The sequence below is a fragment of the Acinonyx jubatus genome, chromosome E2, assembly GCF_027475565.1.
Source record: "Acinonyx jubatus isolate Ajub_Pintada_27869175 chromosome E2, VMU_Ajub_asm_v1.0, whole genome shotgun sequence".
Taxonomy (NCBI): Eukaryota; Metazoa; Chordata; class Mammalia; order Carnivora; family Felidae; genus Acinonyx; species Acinonyx jubatus.
Genome location: NC_069396.1, coordinates 10,637,767 through 10,659,368, shown reverse-complemented (window position 1 = coordinate 10,659,368; position 21,602 = coordinate 10,637,767). Strand labels below are relative to the sequence as shown.

Sequence of the window (21,602 nt, the reverse complement as noted above, 5' to 3'; positions counted from 1 at the left end):
CATTTTCATGTTAATTCATAAGGCTACATTAATTTTCACTCCTGTATAATACTCAAGTGTGTAACAATGTCATACTTTATCCATTTGCCTACCCTGTGGGTATGTTAAACTTAGCTATTTGGGCTGAGAGCCGAAGGTGACCTGAGTCAACAAAATGTAACTATTTGCTCCAGGAGAGGCCCACGCAAAAGGACTGCAGCCTAACAGTAACATATTAATTATATTAATAATAACAATATTTCACTATTATCTTTAGGAAATTCTTGCAATTCATTCTATCCAGGCAAACAGTTTGCATGTATAGAAAAACAATTATTTTATAAGGACAAGGCTTTGCTCATCTGGATACATGGTGAGCTTATCAGAACACAGGGATAAAAATAAATACATGAATAAATAAATAAAAATAAAAATAAAAAACAACTGTACTAGCCCAAAGGCAGGCAGAAAAGGCGGAGAGAAAGGATCCAAGAACAGATGGAACTAACAGAAAACTTGTAGCAAGATGGGAAATTTAAATCCCCCCATACTAATAGTAACATTAACTGTTAATTGTCTAAGCACTGCAAGCAAAAGACAGAGATGGTCAAACAGGAGAAAAAGCAAGAACTATTTGTCATCCACAAAATACCACCTTTCAGTATAAAGAACAGATAAGTTAAAAGTAAAAAGATGCAACAAGATGCAGTATGAAAACGCCAATCCAAAGAAAGCTAGCTAAATTAATAGGAGACAAAATTCTCTGGTGCCTTTCCGTTGTAGGGGAACAGGTGAAGAAGCCGGGGGAAAAAAAAAACAAGGAATCGTGAGGATGGCCCCGCACAGCAAAAACGGCCTTGCAGGCCCCGTCTATACTTACCTTGAGAGGGACACATCGGCCTCAAGCCTCGGGACCCAGACCTTCTAACAGAGCCAGACTGAAGTCTACAATTTCGACTGCGGCTGCAACTCTGCGACCTTGCCACGACCCTGTTGTCGAGCCAAATGCTGCCTGCACGAGCGCGAGGCTATCCTGGAGCACATTCTGCACCAGCCCGGAGGAGATCGCTGGCAGCTGCAGGCCCACGAGAGCAGCGGGGAACCCGTTGTGAGCAACAGAAAGGGCTGCCGCACGGCCTGCGACACGGGAGCAGGCGCCGGCTTCCCTGATGGGAGGTAGCCTTCGTCCAACCCCTTCCTGCAGAAGCCCGCCTGCAGGAGCTGCCCAGATGATGCTCAACCCCCAAGCAAGGACAAGAACAACGCGTTTCCCAGCTTCAGAGTCCCGTCACTGCTCCCCCAAACACATCAGCCCTCGAGCCTGAGAAGCCTCCGCAGACTGCGGAGGAGTAAAGGAGGAAAACCACTGCGCATGTCAGACCTGACGTGCATGCTCCGCACGCCGCTCAATGGCTCCATGCACCACGCAGGGCTCACTGAGCTGTGAGAGCTGCGCATGCGCCGGTGGCCCGTCAGCGCTTGAGAGCTGTAGCGCGGGACGGCGTGCTCCGACGTCATGCAGAATGCAGTGGGCCTAGGGTTCACCCTGGAGCGCGGGCGGAAGCTGATTCGGAAGGACACGTGGACGCCGGGAATGAGGAGAAGCCTGCAGACCCGCCGCCACGTAGTGGTGCAGTGGGTGGCACAGTGACTCCTCGGGCTCCGGAGTGAAGGTGCTGGCGCAGAAGCCATGGCCGGCGGCCGGGGAGGCGGGCCTGAGTGGGCAGGAAAAGGAATAAACCATCTTGAATGCGGGGGGGGGGGGGGACTGTGGAACCAGATGCGTGAGTACAGATCCTGCCTCACTGCTAGCTGGCTTGAGTAAGTTACCTTAACCACTTTACGCCTCGCTTTGTCTGTCTTTAAACTGGGGACATTAATGGTCCTCCTCAGAGGGCCAATGGGAAGATTCAGTGAGTGAATACGAGAAGTGGTCAGTACTAATTCCAGTTTTTAATGGTAAGTGGTCTTAATATTATACCCTTCAAAATATTGTTTGCTCTTTTCAATAAATAGCATTTGTTTAAGTGGTTTCCTTCTACTCTCCCTGTAGTTATTCACAGTAGCTCTATAATTTATCAAATAGCTTTCAACATCTATTGTTACCCTTTAGTTTGTTGTAATGAAATACGTTGATAAAGTTCCTATTTCTGAAGTTCTTACATTACTGAAATTAATCCCATTTGTTTATATCATAATTTTATAAATGAATAGCTGGATTCAGACTTCTAATAATTTATTTGAAATAGTTGCTTCTATGTTTGTAATTGGAATTCATCTTATTTTCTCTTGTGTGCTATCTTTACAATACTTGATAACTATGAATTAGGGATCTTTAATCTTTCTCTGTGGACTACAATTGTTTAGAATAACGTAGGAATTACATCATGTGTGAATTTAGATTCAACTCGGCAGTAAAACCACCTAGATTTGCCACCAGATTTGGCTAGGATTATTGGACTATTCAAATTATCTTTTTTTTATTTTTGAGAAAGAGAGGGAGTGAGAGGTGAGAGGAAGTGAGAGAGAGAGAGAGAGAGAGAGAGAATCTCAAGCAGGCTCCACACTGGGAGTGGATTGACATGGCGTGCAATCCCACAATCTTTGGATCATGACTTGAACCAAACCTGAAGTCAGGAGTCCAGTGCTCAACTGACTGAGCAACCCAGGCACCCCTGGACTGTTCAAATTTTCTGTCCCATTTTGGGTCAAATGAGGCATTTTATGTTTTGGTAACAAGTTACCTGTTTCTCTTTGGTTGTCCGTATTTATTATGGTAAGTTTGTACCAATGCTTTAATATACATCTTTAAGCTTTACTGTATTTGAAGACTGTATCTTATTTTTAACCTTGTATATTCATTTTCTATGTCTGTCTGTTAGGATTGCCAGGGATTCCCCTTTTTATTGTATTCTTAAAGAACAAAATGTGTATTTTGTATCATGCAACATAGAACGTGTAGCATATTACAACAAGTTAAGGAACAGTATCTTAAAAGTTCACTCTCCTTTCATGGAAAAGAGATCCATTGTGTCAGAACCTTGGTATCATCAAGGACCCAGACTTGTCTTCATGCTCACATTCCCAACACCTGGCTTCCATCCTTATGATCCTTATTATTCACGATAACTGTTGGAGCTCTAATGATCAGAGTCACGTTTCTGGACATTAGCAAGTAGAAGACAGGCAGATAAGAGGATCACTTTGCCAATGATTCAGCCCCCTTTCTTCGCCTTCCCAGAGGTTGCTGACCATACTTTTGTGTATATGTCTGCCAGAACTTCTTCATAGAGCCACGGCATGATGCAAGGAGTGCTATGAATGCAGCCTTTGTAGATTTTCATAAAAAAACAAACAAACAAACAAACAAAAAAAAAAACAACAAAGTTCTATCCCTGCATGAGAGGACAGGAATGAATATTGAGTAGAACTGGAAGTGTGTTACAGTGTCACATATACTACCAAACATTTCTGCTTTCACTTCTACTAAAACTTTTCATATCTTTGATCTGAGTTCATTTATCTTCCTCGTTTTTATTGGTTGATTTTGATACTCACCTTTTAAATCCTGAGGTCAAATAGTTTTTAGGGTTTTTGTCTTTTTAAAACAATATATGAGGAAACATTTGGGAATATAAATTTGAAATCCTGTTTTCTGCTGCTTCATTTGCTAGATCTTAACCCTTACCTGTGGGTTAAATGTTCATGGAAGCGTCCACAGACAGCTGGAACTAAGAGCATTAGATTTTAGGGCTTATGTTCTTAGAAAAAATATTCCCTGAGCTGGATGGTTATGGGACATATTAAATCTCTCAGGCACACAGTCTTGCGTATCATAATTTATTTAACAAATTGCCTATTGCCAGACATTTAGTGGTCTCCAATTCAAGATGTAAGCATCACTGTATTTGCCATCCTTATGACAGATCTTGTTGTGTAATTATTTCTGTAAGATTAATTTCTAGAAGGGGAATTGGGTGTAGAAAATAAAAATCTGATACCTATCAGAAAACAACTTCTCTGTTTGATTGTCATCTGTTCTCCAAAGTTTTCCATAAAATATAAAATTGCTTTCTCTCCCACGCTTCTGGTGAGAGCGTAACCTGCTAACACTGGTTTAGATAGCAGTGCGGTAGCATCAGCCAAAATTTAAATAGGCATAGCCACTGGTGCAGCAAATCCTCTTCCCAGAGTCTTACTGAATTGCTTTTTTATGTACATAAATATACAATGTATGTGGTGAATCAGAAATATAGCCTAATAAGTAAACAATCACTATAAAGATACATGCATGTGCTTTGATTCCATTTTGTGAAATGAAACTGTATGTGTATGTCTAAGCCTTTTGTTAGGGCTCAAATGCAAGGTAAAGGAATGAGAAGGATATTGAACAAAGGCCATGGTTACTTCTGAGGAGCTGGACGGCCCCCGAGAGGGAGAATGTGGTACAGAGAAAGGTCCATGTTTAAGTTGATACCCTTTTGTATTACATTTATTTTTTTCACTAAGGAGGTATTTTCATTTTGTTATTAGAGAAAATAAGGTACTTATTAAAATTATAGTGCTGGTATATACTTCTCAAGTTATCAATACTGTCATTCCACGATCTATGTATATTGCTTAGATTTTTATATGACTGCTTAATTTGTATTTCAGTGTCTCACCATCATTGTCAAGGAGTTATGTTCTTTCTCTCTTTCTACTCTACTAGGACATAAGTTAGATGCTGCCACCCCAGGTGTCATAAAAAAAAAAAAATCCAATGAAAGAAGAAGGTCTACTTTCACAGTGTCTCCACAAAAACAAACAAACAACAACAACAAAATTAGCAAACCACCAAGCACTCTTCTCATCCATACCCATAAACACACATCACCTGGTCATAATTTTTCCCATGTCTCTTCCTAAACCAGCCCTTGACCAAGGGAATTAGTATCATGACAGGCTTAAGGAAGAACCTCACCGTAAAAGGAAAAAAAGCTATGGGGGGTAATGGCTATTAAATAAGACACCAGCAAGTCTAGTATCATGGTAAAAGGGATCCCTCCTCCCCCATAATCAGTGCCTTCCCCTTTTCGATCTTTTTAAATTAATGATTCTAAAGTTTGGACCTCAAATCTTACAAGTGCACTTCCACCAGAAAGTCCAGTTGTCATGCGTCAGCCAGTGTGAGTTGTAGTTGTGAGCAGTTCATGCTGAAAGCACGTGTCTGTCAAGGGTCTAGGAATATTCCTTCTGCTCTTCATGTATCCACAGATTATGAAGTTCCAAAGGGAATTAATAGATTATCACACTTGATCTCAAAGACTATAAGATTTGATAAATCACAAAATAAATACATAGTTTTAGAAATGTATCAACAGCTTGGACCCACAGCCCTTTGCTCCCAGAAAAGGAACCATCCAAATGCAGTAGTTACCATGCATTGGGCTGGATGCAGAAAGTGAATTTAGACCAATAGAACTAAATCCAGGGACAAGGTTGACCAAATATTCCTTCCCCCGTCGTAGGTTGGGCTTCCCACAGTCAGAGAAAACTTGACACAAATACAACTATGCCTCGAATAAGGAGACCATCCTAATTTCTTCACCAAGCCACACAACTGGGTCATATTTCAGCAAAAAAAATGTTAATGAGTTGCTAAAGACCAAGCATGGGCAAGTGTGAGAGTATAGAACTCCTGCGGTTCTCAGACACAAAGAGATTTTGTACCAACTCACAGGTTATTCTTCGTGGACATCACTGGGTGCTTACAAGAAAGATGGAGGATGGGGTGGTACAAAAGGCATAAATCCCTACCCATTTCCTCTTCCCCTATGGGACAAACGTAACCATAGCAACAAAAAAATGTACACCTAGCTCTGCTATTAAAGGTTACCATGGCAACAACAAAATGCACACATAGCTCAACTACCGTTAAGGTTTTCTCTTTATCTTTGGTGTTTGGCAGTTTAAATGTAGTGTACCTGAGTGTGGTGTTCTCTGTAGCTCTTTGGCTTAGTGTTAATTGAAGTTCTTGGTCAATGGAGTAGTGTCTGTCATCAGGTTTGGAAGTCTTGGCTCTCTTATTTATTGAAATATAATTTCTGTACATCTTCTCTCTTTCTGGTTTTCCAATGACACATATTTTAGACTTGTTGACAGTGTCCTACATTTTGTTTATTTCTGTGTTTTTTGTTGTTTTTCTTCATTCTTCATGCTTCATGTACATTTTCCTCTGCTTTGATATTTCTTCAGATTTATTAATCCCGTCTTCTGTTGTGTTCATTTTACTGTTAAATCCATTCAAAGAGTTCCTTACTTCAAATACTGTATTTTATCATTTCTAGGACATTGATTACTTTTATAGATCACAATTTTTGATTGAAATATTCAATGTTACATTCATTTTATTTTTTATACATTACCCACTTTTTTAAAGCCCTTGCCTGCCAACTTGGGATCACCTCTAGGTCTGTTTCTATTGACTATTCTATTTATAACTGGACACTTCTTACCATGTGTGGTTACTTTTTTATTGCATGCTGGACACTGTGACTGAGACTGCATATTATGTTATCTTCTCCTAAAGAGTGTTGGCTTTTGTCCTAAGCGCAGTTAAAATACCAACAGATCACTTTGTTTCTGGTGAGGCCCACTTTTAGGTTTCGTTAGGTTGGATGTACAACAGTTTTGTCCTAACGCATAATGTCTTTGCCCACATGGCATTGACTTTATGGGATCTCAACTGAATGTCCTGGTTGATCATGTACTTTAAAAATAGTAATCATAATATTCTTTCTTTATCTGGCCCCTATAAACTATAAACAGTTAAATTTTGTATTCATTATGTAAACGAACTTGAAGCATACACGATTGTTGGTAGGGGAACAATGCTGTTTAACTTGACCACTGCCGTTTAATTGATAATAACCATTGCATAAGGATAAAATAAATAAATAACTCTTGACTTTAATGAGCATCTCATGTGAGACTAAAACTCAGTCTGAGGGACACCTGGGTGGCTCAGTTAGTTAAGTGTCTTTTGATTTCAGCTCAGGTTCTCATCTCACAGTTTGTGGGATTGATCTCCATGTCGGGTCGTGCACTGACAGCACAGAGTCTGCTTGAGATTCTCTCTCTCCCTGTCTTTATGCCCCTCCCCGACTCGTGCAGGCACTCTCTCTCTCAAAATAAATATGTAAATTTAAAAATTTTTAAAAACTCTGAGTTCTGAAGTTAAGGCTTTAAAATTAAAACTAAACATATATTGGTTAGGAGAGTTTAGGTACGTGAAGATATAGATGTCAGCAAGTCCGAGCATTTCTTAGTTCCATGACTGAAAACATGTCCCTGACCTTCACTGCCAGACAGGTCCTGCATTATCCCCACTATCCCCACTCGAGTCTGACACCAGTGAAAGAACATGAGAATGCAAAGTGGGCCCTCGCTAGGATGGCAATGTACGTATACGAAGAATAATCAACTAAGAGCATGGGATTTAGAGCTCCAGGTTTTCCAGAAATATCTTGGGAAAAATTAAATATCTTGATTTCCTCTTTCCTGCTTTATTTTGATACTTCTGGAAACTGTATCTCTATAGCTTACTATCAGTTTTGTTTCCCTGAGGAATCAGAGCTGCTCAAGTAAACATGATAAATGATATTTTTTAAAATGTAGGACAAGAAAAAGGAAGATACTGGTGGTCTGTCTAGAACTAAAATTCATTTTACCTTACAGGTCTTCTAATTCCTGGCAATTATCCTTGAAGTTCAAGTTAGCCAGCAATTACTGAGTTTGGGAAACATGGAGAAGAATGATACCGATTTTTAACTTACTAGCAACTGTCTCTTTCAGTTGGGTAAGCACATATTTCACATCTTAATCATGTTGGACATCACTTGATGAATGGGATGTATGAGACTCCTAATATATGCTAAATGACAGAAGGTTGAAATCCATCAGAAGATTTACCAAGTGCTTCTTTGTATGAGATAAGAATCTGATTTGGCCCTTGGCATTCAAAAGTTCTAAGCTGTGGCAGGCAACCTGCTTAGAATATTAAATAAATGTTGATCATATACAGGGCTGAGTAAAGCAGAAGTTAAGCATTTAATTTAATAACCTAGAATAAAGAAAATGTTTGTTTTTTTGGTAGTGTTACTCTCAGTTATTAATTGACTGCCAACCACATTCCAGACAGCAGACGATGAGGATCATGAAAACAAGGACCAGGAAACGCTGTGTAGCTCACAGCACATAAAATGTTGCTTGATTAATGAATGTTTGTTGAATCAGTAACAACCTGCTTGCCTTTTCCTATACATTATCTCATTTTATCTCCAGAATTTCCCTGAAATGGATGTTTTATGCCCATTTCTTAAATGTTGAAATTGAGGCTTAAAGTAGGTAATGGCCTTCCTTGGCCCAGGTACCAAAGCCGTGGGTGATCATGCGGAGCTCTCTGTACCTGTGCTGTGCTCGCTCACTCTTCTGGCTCAGCAGGATGTAGTCATTCAGGCTGAGGAGTGAGGAAGGGGTACAAGTTGGAACTGGTAAGTAAAGTAAATGTACCCTCTGAGAGGTGAGGTGAGGGTTTGTGAAACTTGTTGGATTCCAGTAGTGGGAACAACAGAAAGACAAGTAACCATGGCAACTATGTGCAGAGGATGCCACTTGAGGAAGATGTGGAGGCAGAAAGGGGGCTCATTGAAGAAAACCTGGGTAGGAGATGGAGAGTGTGATATTGTGATGGACAGTAAGAAATATATTTGGTTATCAGCCTATTCCTGGCTCACAGCTGTTAAAACCCTTGGAATTTCTTGTGCAGAGGGTGACAGAGGTGTCTTTCATTTTGTTACCAAGGTGACTTTTGGAATGTCCTTAGGTAACCTGAGGATGGGGAGCTGGTTGCCAGGAGAACCAACCACATGATTTGAGGGTTGAAACTTTCAGGACCTGGCGCCCCCAACCTCCAAGGCGAAGAGAGGGGCCAGGGTTTGAATCAATCGCCATTGGCCAGCGATTTTAATCTGTCATGCCTATGGAATGAAGCCTCCATAAAAACCCAGCACAACAGGGTTCACGTTGCTTCCAGGGGGGTGAATACGTGGAGGTGCTGGAGGGTGGCGCCCCTGGAAAGGGCATTGCAGCTCCCTACCCGGTTCCCACCCCTCACCCTCTGCATGTCTTCTGTCTGGCTATTCCTTATTAGCTCTATATTTTTATAATAAACCAGTAATCCAGGAAGTAAAATGTTTCTCCTGAGTTCTTTGAGCCACTCTAACAAATTAATCAACTGTAGAGGTTCTTGGGAACTTCCAGTGTATAGCCAATCAGTGAGAAGTACAAATAATAGCCTGGGCTTGCAACTGGCATCTAAATGGGGCTGGGGTGGGGGCTGGGGTGGGGGCTGGGGACAGTCTTGTAGGACTGAGCCTCTAACCTGTGGAATCTGATGCCGTCTCCAGGTAGATGGTGTCGGAATTGAGTTGAATTGTAGGACAATCTGCTGGTATCCTGAGAATTTCTTGTTGGTGTGGGAAGCGCCCCCCCGCCCCCACCACATACACACATTGGAATTGGTACTAGAACCTATTTAGAGAGAAAGCTTAATCATCCGAGGTGTCTGGGCAGAGGGCCTTGAGGCAAAAAGTGGCATCCTGAGAACTTGCTGTGAGTCTGTGTTAAAAAAGTTACTAAGCCAGTTATGAATGGAAAATGCAGCTCTTTAAGACAGATATGTGATTACCTAAATTTCACGGTTGCTCCCTGGTGAGCCCAACCCCAGATCTGGCCAAGTCATCTTTCCTTCGCCTTAAAAAAAAATGAAATGTGATGCCATGAGGTAGGGTCTGTATTCTTGAGACGGCCTACTATTCCCTGTTGACTCCTTAAACTGCCTCTCTATCCCTTTAACCACCCAGTCTCAGGAATGCACACGGGCCTGCTCCTTCTGTATGGGGGCCCCAAACCTCAGTTCCCAAAGGAACAAAAATTAGGCCAGCATGGAATAATTTTGTATTGGCTTGTTGGTGGATTTCTTTGGGTTCATCCTTGTTTTTTAGTAACTTCTTTCAACATGGCTTATAATTATGCAACTACAGTACCTGCTAGAATCAATCAGCCTTCCAAACCCAAACACGTTCATCTTTATCCAAATGTAATTTATCTGAAATGCCATGTTGGTGTGAGAGTTATGCATTACTACGTAGACTTCTATTTTCTTCTTAAATAATGAAATACCCTAATGGAAAATATTCCCTCTAAATAAATTTTAATGAGCACTTATTTGCCCAAATTGTTCTTTCTCTGAATGGCAAAAATTTAATATGAACTGGAATTATCAGGGGCTTTTTGTTATAATGGGCTTTGGGAATAAGTCATGCAAAGATGACTTATTTTCCTATATCTTCCAAACTGTGAGTGCTGCCTCAACAACTTCCTGTCAAATGCAAAGTGAGTGTCAGTGTCTTACCTTGCGTCTATACAGGAAAATGTCACATCAGAAATCATGCCAAGGTGTAAGATAATACAGGAGATTGAAGTGAACAAGAAACCTAATTGCTGTTGAAGGGCATATATCCCAGACTTTGCTGCTAAGAAAAAAAAAAAAATGCTTGTGTCTGCCACATGTTTTAATTCTCTGCATTGAATAGTTTTTCTGAGGAGAGAAAGCAAATGGGAAATATTACCCTGTACCCTGGCAGGCTACAGAGCACGGGCCTCATTGTGCTCACCAAGAATTAGAGCAGGGCCAGATGTAGAACTTGGAGAAGTGCCTTCCAGAAAAGAACTCAAGCCTCAGCAAGAATTATGAGTCAGTGGAGTGGGGAGCCAGATCTGAGGGTGCCCCCATAGACTGGAGAATGCACACCATTAATTGCTTCTCTAGACTTTTCGCTCCATCTGAACTACTGCCAAAGGGAGCCAGTGCCATTTCTGAGTCATTTTTTATAATAGAAATGACATTGAAAGGGGTCATTTGGTTCAGTTTAAATTTTTGTATTGCATACCTTCTAGAAGCTTCAGAGTATCAAAAACCAAACACAAAAGGAGTTTCCATTTTCCAGGAACTCAGCACTGGGATGGGGAGCTCACAGCTAAGTCAAAAACACTTTCAGTGAATGTCCATCCACTTCCTTTTTTTAAACCAGAAAAGCGCCGGCTCAGTAAGCACCTCCAAGGGGGCAAAAAGGCTACAAAGTTAATGTTCCTGGGATGCTTGTTGGCTTGATGGGAGAGCACAGGCTTCAGATGCTGATGACTGCACCACCCACCTGCTGAGTGGCCTTGACAAGTTCAATGAAAACCCTAAAAACTGCTTCCTTCTCAGAAAACTGGAAAAAGAACACCCATCTTGTAAAGCAGTTGTGAGATGCTCACAGATGGTAGACATTCAAGGCATGTTCTCTTGAGCGATCTCCTATCCCCTTTGGCCCTCATTGCCTATGACCCCCACAGCTAGCAATTTTGTCCAGGAAGGGCTCTATCCACATCTGTACAAAGGATGAGAATATGTTATCTCAAAGAAGGTTTGGGAAGTGGAATTACTTCGTCTGTAGAGAAGGTAGGAAAAATATCAAATGTGATGAAGATTATTTTATAATCAGTAATGGTAATATGCTTCCTCATAATTTAGGTATCCTCATAATCATTCCTATTAAAAAGCAGAAAAATAACATAAGACGTTTAAAAGTTACAAAGTACTTTATAATTCGACTCTCAGAAAATCTGCTATTATCAGCATGAGAAGAAATTTTACTACCAATTTTAATGATGAGGACCTGAGACTGAGGATTTCAGAGGCCCCCAGTCTTATGTTTGCAAAGCATTCTGTACTTCTTGTACCTGCACATGGATCTCCTGCAAATACTAATTCAGGATATTTTGCCTGATGTCTGTTGTCCTGATCAGAGAGTATGACACTCCTCACATAGCCTGTCCCGGTCACCGCTGAATTGCCAAGCTTCTAGCACAGAACATAGCCCAAGAAGGAATTCGGGGATTCAGAGGGAAGGTTCACAGAGCAATGTTGTGGCAGGGGGGAGAGCCATATATTAGTAATGAAAATAAATAGGCTCTTTTCAGAAGCAGGGCAGCTGACTGGTAGCATATGTTGGGAAGGTGGAGAAGGACTGTCTCCCAGGCCTAGCTCACCGCCCCTCTAGGTGCGCACAGGGGTAGATGCTGCTTGCAGGGGTGACGCAGCCTCTCCAGTAAAGCTTCCGAGTCTGTATCGAGGGACTGAGTGGTCGGTTGCCTCTGCGTGGCCAAGGGTGCTCTGAACGGGAGCCTTCCCCCATGCCAAAGGGACCTGGGACAGTGCTTGGTTTCCACCCACTCAGGAGTCCAGACATGAGAGAAACGGGCAGTGTCTCCTTCTGGGGAAAGAGTATTTTTGAGTGCCTAACATTTACTCCTAGTTTATTCCCACGTGGTAAGATACGCACACACACAAACACACACACGCCAGCTTGTTGGGGATGTATCAGGCAGCAAGATCCCTGTAAGGAAGAACCCTGGTAAGTGCTGGCGATGATCCCTTCTGAAGTTTCACTCCTCTGGCCTCACATTCTGGCTCTTTCCTTTATAATGAAAAGAATCCCTAAATCAATCATTTTTCTCATCTGCAAAGTGAGTTTGTAATACTCACTTCATCACATTGTTTCGATGTCCCAAGGATTAAACAAGAACATACGGGTTAGATACCCGCTACACTCACGTGCTCAGTAAATGGCAGGGATTGGCATTGTCCTTCGGTTCTGAGGGAGAGGAGGACAATAACACTGTTGCTTTTATCAGCCGTGCATTTTCTCAGCATTCAGTCACGCCTCCTTGTGTCCACACCACACCCCAGTGAGGGAGACAGCCTCATCCCTGTCTCGCAGGTGAGGAGCCTGGCTCCTGAAGCTGGTGTGACTTGCCCAGAGCTACATAGTGTGTAAATGGCAGAATGTTTGATCATTCTAGAGCCAGAGTGGCCTCGCTGAAGGTGGGCTTGGCTGTTCTTTTACTCAGGGAAAGAACAATCAATACCTCTGCAGGAACACTGCTGGAGAGAATCCTGACATGAGCACAAAGTTTCTGGGAAAAAGAAATTGGCAAACCTCCCTGTCAACAATCAGAAGGTGATCAGCAGAGAAAAGTACTCTGAGAGAGCACTGTTCTTTAATCTTCTTTGAAACAAAGCTGATTTCCCTAGACAAATGGATCGCTAAATTCATATAATTATCTGTGCATATACTCCTGTCATCTTCAGTATTTGTAGACAGTACGTTTTATTTTTTTAAGTAAAGGAAAAACAAATGCCATTATTCATATGTTCACAGGTGGAAAAATCTCTCTCTCCTTGCTTTTCTCATGCAGTTATCAGCACGTTATGATGAATTCAGGGAGTTGATCAACAAATGTATCCATGAAAAAACTAGGAAAAGAAATTTTGACTGCTTCTTGCTGCTTGTTACTGTGAAAAAGATAATCGATTGCTTCCTGATTCTTAGGAAAAGGAAACAAAAATTCACTCCCTCAACGGAAGAGGAGCCCATCGTTCTAGCCAAATGTACCTGATGAACGGGAACATGAAGTCATGGGGCAGACACACATCAGCATCGCTGGTCCCCTGCCTTCACACGTACCACCTAGACAACCATCTCCTCTTCTCAGGGCCCATCTAGGTCCTACATCCCCAAATAGGGAAAAGCTAAGCCTTCCCTTGGGACTGCTCAGGTGTGTGTTGGGGTGGAGGGAACCAAGCATGAGCTGGCCACGTGGCAGCCTCCTAGGTTTCATGTAACCATGCCTGCCCATCACAGACCGGGCTGAGAATTCACATTTATTCCCCTGTGTTCTACTTATTGTATTGTATCCCTTTCCACACACCTTTCCAAGCCCCAAGCTGGTAAACACCCTTCTTCCAAACCCACGGAAGTCTTCGACACACTTCCAGCTATATTTGGAGCTGTCCAGCAGGCCAAAGCAAGTTTTTGTATATTTTGAGAAATTAACCTATTGGAATCCTCAGTCCTTGGAATCCAGCAGGAGTCAGAGTAGCTGATCAAAGCTTTCCATCCATAGAGACCTGGGGAACTGGGTCCTGCCTCAGCTAGGTCATAAGGCCAGTGAGAAAGGACTTGTATAAAGCAATTGTGGCAGCCCAGGAAAATGACTAGAAACCGCAATCTACCCACAGGCCTCAGTGAAGCAAAGGGCAAAACTAGGTTAAAAAACAAATCGTACGGTGCAATCTCGCTAAAACTGCAAACTGTATACATGTCATATTCATATTTTTGAAAAATATCAGAAGGAAACATCAGAATTCAACATTTTGAGCCTTTCTTTCCCCGCCTTCTAGGAATACAGGTGATTTTTATTTACTTGTGTTTTGATGCAGACCTATTTTTCCCCACATTTTCTCCACTAATCATGTACTATTGTCGTAATCAGAAAAAAGCTACAATTTAAAAAAACTACAAGTGACCCACACCAGCCTATGACTTGGAAGAGTGCTACTAATGGAGCCAAGTGAGTCCAGTGACAACAGTCATTCTCCAAGCCCTCCTGTGCCCTTCAAATGGCCTCCCTGTACCCAAAAGAATGAAGCTTTAAAAGTGTGCATCATCATACACGGAGCCATTAGACCACTGAGTCTGCCTTTGTAGAGCGTAGAATAAGTGTTCTGAACAGGAAGGACTCAGCGGCTTTCTCTTCCCCGTAGTCCATTCCTCACCCTCACAGAGCAGGGCACTTATCCTTCTGACCACCTCCATCCTCACCTGGAAAATCAGGGAGCAGTAAGCCACACACCAAAGGCGATAGCACAGGAATGAGGACTTGGAGAAGTTGCTGGGCCAGACACCAGTGGGTCTGATGCAGGACAAAGGTCAGGGACACACCGCGGAGGAGGCAGCTCTGCACCCACGGATGGGAGCACCGTGCATGGGGGCTCCGATCCCAGCTCTGCAACCATGCAGCCTGCAATCTTTGGGCAAGTTATTTGGTCTCCCTTGGCCTCATGTTCCTCATCTGTATGGGAGTCTTCTCTTTTGTCTCCCAAGAAACCGTTGTTGAAGTTTCACAGAACATTGGCTTCCTCCCAGAACAGGATTAGGAAAAAAAATGGCAACTGTGAATCTGAACAGAAACAATGTCCTAGCTTGGGAAACATGGAATGGAAATAAAGTGTGTTTCCCTTTACTTTTGCTTAAAATGAAAGAAAACCAAAACACCCCACCCTCACACATACCCCAGATACAATTGTATAATCATACAATAATTGTTCAGTTACTTCGATGTTGCAAAGCAAAGCCAGAATGCCAGAATTTTCTAAGCATCCATTGTCCAATATGGTAGCCACTGACCACATGTGGCTGTTGGAGGGTGGCCAGTCCCAGCTGAGATGTGCTGTCAGCATAAATAAACTACACCCTGGATTTCAAAGATTTAGTGTGAAAAGAAGGTCACATATCTCATTCATTTTTTTCATTGATTATATGTTGGCATGATAATATTTTGTATATAATGAATCAAAATATATTATTAAAAGTAATTTCACCTGTTAATTTTTACCTGTAGTGTGCCTTACTAAAAAATTTAAAATTACTTACGTGCTTGGCATATTTCTTGTAGGCAGTGCTGATCTAGGAGAAAGATTTTCTTTCTGGGAATAGGCTCTACCTGCCCTTTCTTCAGGTGCCTTGTGACATGATGACAGAACTATGTGAAGCATGTTGCACACAGGGAAGATGGAAGGGCTGAAGATATTTATTCCACCACCACCCCCAAGCCCTCATTGGGTTATCATGGCTTTGATGTGAGCCACTGGGTCTTTCTCCTTCTTCCCTTCCCCCCCTTCCTCTTCTTTCTTTCTCTTCCCTCTTACTTATTGTAAAATCATCTATGCCAAAGTGCCTGCCATTCCTGAGCTCTAATAGGAGTGAGGTGTCGGTCAGATAATTAGCTCCTGTTATACTTCACTCATCATTAGCACCTGATTTACTGGGAAAGCTTTACTCCAGGTAAAATCATTACCTGCCAGAATGATGTGTCTTGTAGAGACAGGCTTTGCCTGCCCAGAATACTTCCAGAGTTCTTTAAGTAATACTATTTTGGTTTTTCTTTGCAAAACTGATCAACATCTTTGGTTGTATCAATCACAGTGCCCTGTACTCTTCCCCTCCCCACTGGACATTCAGGATAATTCAACTCCCTTTCCCAGGACTTGAGTCTCAAGAAGAATGACCTACCATGGGAGTGGAGGTAGATCTAAGCCATTTGTATATCAGTCTCCACAGAGACTGACTGATCACTCCTGTTACGGGGTTCTTAGACCTACCTTGATACTGTGCTGATTGATTTTCAATTCTTCTGTCAATCTGATGAGCTACCCAATAAGACTTGAAATAACTTCCTTTTGCATTTAAGCTGCGCAGAATCATTTTCCATTCCTTGCAGCCACAGCCCTCTATGTTGTTATTCTAATTCAGCAAAACAGTGAAATGCTGCAAAAAGTATTTGAGAACCTTTATCCCTGGCTGCAAATATTAATAGGATGGAATAAAGAGGTAAATTGGTTGAAACACAGCCATCCGCTTTGTCTTCGTACAAAACCACCATTGTGCTGTTCCTTGGCTGGCTCCGTTGATCATGAAGCTGATTCCCACTAGTTCTTGCAGACCTCACCTTCATGCTGGGGGCTGCTGAGCTCTGGGAAATGGGAGTTGAAAGGAATGAGAAGGCCTGGATCTCCCCGATCCTTTCACTTTTTAAACACTACTATCGTCACTTCTGGCTCAAGCTGTCCCCTGTGAAACCATTTTGAAGTTGGGCCGAAAGCTACACATCTCCAAATGTTCTTTAAATACCTGCTAGATTTTAACCGCTGGGGAGCAACTATTTCCTCATGACCTGCATGTGCGACTTCAACTATGTTTGTCATTCAGGTAGAGTACTGGTGGCTTCATCTACTTAACCAGGGTAAAGGAATGCTTCCTTTCTTCCCAAAGTGTACCCAATTGTCCTCTTATTTGGGGGTTTTAAAGACTTGGTCATGGTCTTTCCTTAATTCTAAGTCACCCAGTGCAAATCTCTGGAGCATTTTATGATGGGAAGAGGAGAAACTTCATGTAAGTTTTGCAGCTGTGAGCCCTGGATTTGCCATTACTAAAATACCTTGCATTTGCAAAATAAGTTGTCAAGAAATTGTTTCTTTGTAAACCCTATACCTGTATTTTCCATTTTTGTTAGAAAGGTTGGTGCCAGCTAGGGAAGAAGGGTTTAGGGGTAAATATAGCTCCTTTGGTGTGTGTAACGAAGAGACTGACATAATGTTCTTTTACCAGAATTGTTTATCAGTTGCATACTAAGTTTCAAGCACTAAACTAGGGTTTTGCATTTATTATTTGACTTGTTTTTCGCAGCAACCCTAAAAGTTAGATACCATTATCCCAGGTTTAAAAAACAAGAATGCTGAAAACTAAGTAGGTGCTCTAACTACAGTCACCCAGCTAAGAAGTGGCAGGTCAAGATTTCGAAGACCAGCAATGTCTGACTTCAAACCATAGTTAATTCCATCAGATCTTCCTGTTTCTTTTTTTGCTTTTGTTTTATGTTTATTCTGAGAGGGACAGTGTGCGCTTGTGAGTGGGGGAGGGGCAGAGAAAGAGAGAGTCTCAAGCAGGCTCCGCGCTGTCAGCGCAGAGCCCGACTTGGGCTCAAACTCACGAACTGTGAGATCATGACCTGAGCCAAAACCAAGAGTCAGATGTTTAACCACCTGAGCCACCCAGGCTCCCCACATCTTCCCGTTTCTTTGCTGTTGTTTTTGCCATTTAATAAAATGCAGTTTAGTTAAAAAGTAAAGCTGTTTAACCAAACATAACTTTGTTTTTAGGTTAACCCTTAAATAACATGAAACAAGAGTTAAAGAGACAGACCCTTCCTCAAGGAGACGTACCCTAAATCAACAAGTGGTATGTTAGGTACTACTTTTTAAAATTTAACTCCAGTTCTCAACTCATCAGAATAAAGTGTCTGGTGTTAGGAAGCCATTGTCCTCTATGGTACAGACACCACAGACTTGGCATATTCTGCCTGGTCCTGCTCTGTGGAGTTTCTCCATCCAGGGCCACTGTCCCCTTCAGGCATTCTGTCAGTCACCAGCTGCCTTCCTTCCAAGTACGATCTGAACATAACTTTGCTGCTAGGTCTGTCCTGCCGTGTTTCTCCCTGAGCTAAGCTAAAGTTGAAAGAACCTTACTCCTTCTACAGGTTACCGCCATCCCCAAACCTTCAATCCAAGTTTCTAAACTTCTCATGACCAGATGCTGTCCTTCTAAGTAAATTATTTTGGCAACTACGTAACCTTATTATTCTCTGACTCTCCAACCAGGATAAACCCGCTTCTCACAGGAGTGGCACAAACTCATGATTTTTTTACCAAATACCTAAAGTAATTTGAAATACAAGATAAGGTTATATGGTTATTTCCTAAAAATGTCAAGGATGGGTTTATCCAACTATCACATATGATTATTTCCTAGGAAAGTCACGGACGGCTTTATCACCTCGAAGGATGGGCATTTCTGGTTCCACCTACTGTTCCAGCATCATGCTGAGGTTAGTTTGTGATACCATATGTGAGACTTTTCCACAGACATGGCAGTCACTGCCCAATTCCTGATGACAGGAGGGCGAGAAGGGACAAACGCATTTCCTTCTCGCAACTTTCACACGGCCCCCTCCATCTTCAGGCCAAGTTTACCATCTGTTTCTTGAGTCTCCAGTGCTTACCGGGTAGGGAGTGTGGGGAGGTTGGAGGAGAGCTGAGTGGAAAACAGATTTCACAGGAAAAGCTTATAATCTTGGAGAAAAATAGGGGAAGGCCAGAAATACAAAGGTTTGAATCAAAGAGTGAGATAAATGATCTTCATCAGTGATAGTGTCTCTGCTTCTGAACTTTTATTTAAAAACGAACTTTTGGACAATAAAGAAAACTTTCCTGAAACAACAACAACAACAACAACAAAATTCTGTGCCCCATAGTACCTTTCCATATATTTTTTCCCATTCTATGAATCTGATAAAATTGAAAATTTAAATCTCTTTAAGTTTTTAAAGGAAGCATGGATCACTGCCCTGAAATATCAAGCATAGAACATCCATGGTCCTATATAACTGAACTTGCCATTTAAAATCATTAAGGACAAATTTCCAAAATCCAAGTGAATCTAGCCCCAAAGATCTTTCAGTATAATTGGAAAATAACCCCTTGACTGGCTGTTGAAAAGGAAGAACATGGAATCCCTTTGGTTCCATGGAAAGAAAACGAAGAGTATCCCATAGTGGAGGCCAAAGGTGAATAGCATATGCTCTGAAAAGTTTCTAAGCCAGATAACCCCTACCCTTTTCATTTCATGGGTAGTAAATGTAGATGACTATCTTGATCCAGTCCTGGCTCCTATCCAGGTTTCTAGCTTTGTGACCTGGGGGGAGGATGTTTGACTTCTCAATCAGTTCTATTAACTATAAAAATGGGCATAATTATATTTGCCTCAGAGGGCTGTTGTAAGGATTGAGCAAAATAAGCATATAAATGAGCTAGTTTAGTCCTTGACATGATAGGTGTTTAATGAATATTAGATTTTTTTTCTCTCAATTTGCAATATCTAACACTTCTGTATGAAAAGGAGTCCTGATTTAACTAGAAATGTCATTGCAGCCAACTTGTGGGCTGAGATGAGCGCTCAGATGAGAACTCCAAGCAGACTTCTCAACACATGCCTGTCAAGTTTGCAACCAGTCAGATGTGGAATTGTGTTTTCCCAGACAGAAGTGGAAAGTTACTCCTACCTCACAGAATTGTGTGAGTAGAACATAAACTTTATAAAACACGTGGCACTAAATAGCATTGCTACAGTACATGTGAGTGTGTCCGGTGGAAGAAATTGTTGCCGGCCACGGGGTCATGGGGATGTTGTAAATCATAGATGGGAATCATCATTGTTTTCTCTCTCATATTTAGATCTGTAATCTACCTGAAACTGACTTTTGCCTGTGGCATGAGAAAGAATTCATAATAACTATTGGTTTTAAGGTCAAGACCTTTAGTAGACTCTTCTTGACCCCTGGGTCACTCTCATGACCTTGACCCTCCAAGATAACTGGGTTCCACTGCACTCTGTCTTCTTTCCTTCCTGCTCCCTGTTGACACAGGCCATCTTCCTGTATGTGCAGACATACCGAGCTGGGGAAAAAGAATGCTTATCTGTCTTCCCAAGGCCTGTGTCCTTCATAAAGGATGGTCTTGGAGAATCTCTAAAAGGCTAGAACATAGGTGGAAAATCATGGTGGGAAGAGCCACAGTACAGCCCACCCTCCTCTTCCAAATCTTCTGTTTGTATAAGCTTGGCAGGAAAGGGTGAGGGATGACACTGAGGCAGCAAAGACAGCTTGGAGACTTCTCTTGGGATCTGGGATCGGCCCCTAGTTGTTTGAGCTCTGATGCCTCTTCCTTCAGCTTTGGATCCCATTTAGCAATTCTTAGGCAACCAGACAAGTTCCACATACCCACATCTCATCACACCACGGTGGTCTTGCCAGGGAAAGGGGACAACACAGGAGAGAACTGGGGTCCAAACATAGTGACGCCTGTTGACACTTGCCAGTCTTACCTAAGGCTTTCCCTGTGTGTGCACACTTAGAGTCAGGATGAGTGCTGGCGCCCTCTGCAGTGCCGAGTTCCTGGTACCAGGGAGAATATCAGTGATGCAGACGGTGACATTCGGTGTGTGCATCTTACAAGGAGTTCTCTGTCACCTCCCAAAGTTAAAAGCAACAACAACAACAACACTGAAACAAAAGTTGCCACGGCTGAACGGCTGGTGATAACGTTCGTTAAAAACAACTACCGCAGTCTGTATGTTGTGGAGGAGCCACGTGGCACCTGGAAAAATTGCATTCTGATATTTTAGGGGAAAAAACAAAAGTTAAAAGCAGAAAGAAAAGAACTCTCCTATCTCAAAAGACACAGATTTTCCCAATTCTGAGAATCTGAATCACAGCCAATTTACAAAGTCCTTTGAAATTAACAGGTTATATGAGCAGAGCTGATACAGCCTTATCTGAAAGTGAGCAAGAACAGCCCCCATCATGATGGAAAAGCAAAGCAAAAAGCTTCTAAAGCCTGTTACGGCCTGAGCCAGAAGAATTAAGGTCTTTGCACAATATTGTCCCAGAATGTCTCAGAATCATATATTTTTGTGAGAAACTTGGAAGTCAGATTTTCTTGTGTGGCAGAACACATACCATGGGGATTTCAGAGCCGTGGATGGCCAGGATTTTTACTAAGCAGCAGGAAAAGTTCAGGGCTAAAACCAAGAATAATGAAGATGTACAGAGAAGTATAGGTGGGGACAGGATCTCAGGATCTTTCCAGTTTCTAATCTCAACCTGAAGTCTAGCCGCTTTCCATTCTATGTACTATGAGGTATATTTAAATTTATTCCATAGCCACCTTTTTAATGAGCTGTCTGGAGCTGGGTTCTTTTACTTTGTACCAAGAATCCTAACAACCGCAGTGAGTGTCAGGACATGGCCAAGTGAGCCGAGAGGTGGTTTTCTAGGCACAGGACGCCACACCCCCGACA

The 21,602-nt window shown here is 42.1% G+C and overlaps 1 long non-coding RNA gene across 2 annotated transcripts; it reads left to right on the top strand.

Moving 5' to 3' along the window:
- Nucleotides 1-1,324: 1,324 nt before the first annotated feature.
- Nucleotides 1,325-21,368, top strand: LOC113604425 (uncharacterized). 2 transcript variants are annotated; one of them, XR_008293496.1, is made up of 6 exons: nt 1,325-1,652; nt 7,699-7,819; nt 8,390-8,522; nt 13,334-17,927; nt 18,498-18,573; nt 19,676-21,368. It is a non-coding gene; the product is annotated as an uncharacterized LOC113604425 (long non-coding RNA). The 2 variants fall into 2 exon arrangements; XR_003426371.2 differs by lacking the exon at nt 1,325-1,652 and adding an exon at nt 6,586-7,421.
- The last annotated feature ends 234 nt before the right edge of the window (nt 21,369-21,602 follow it).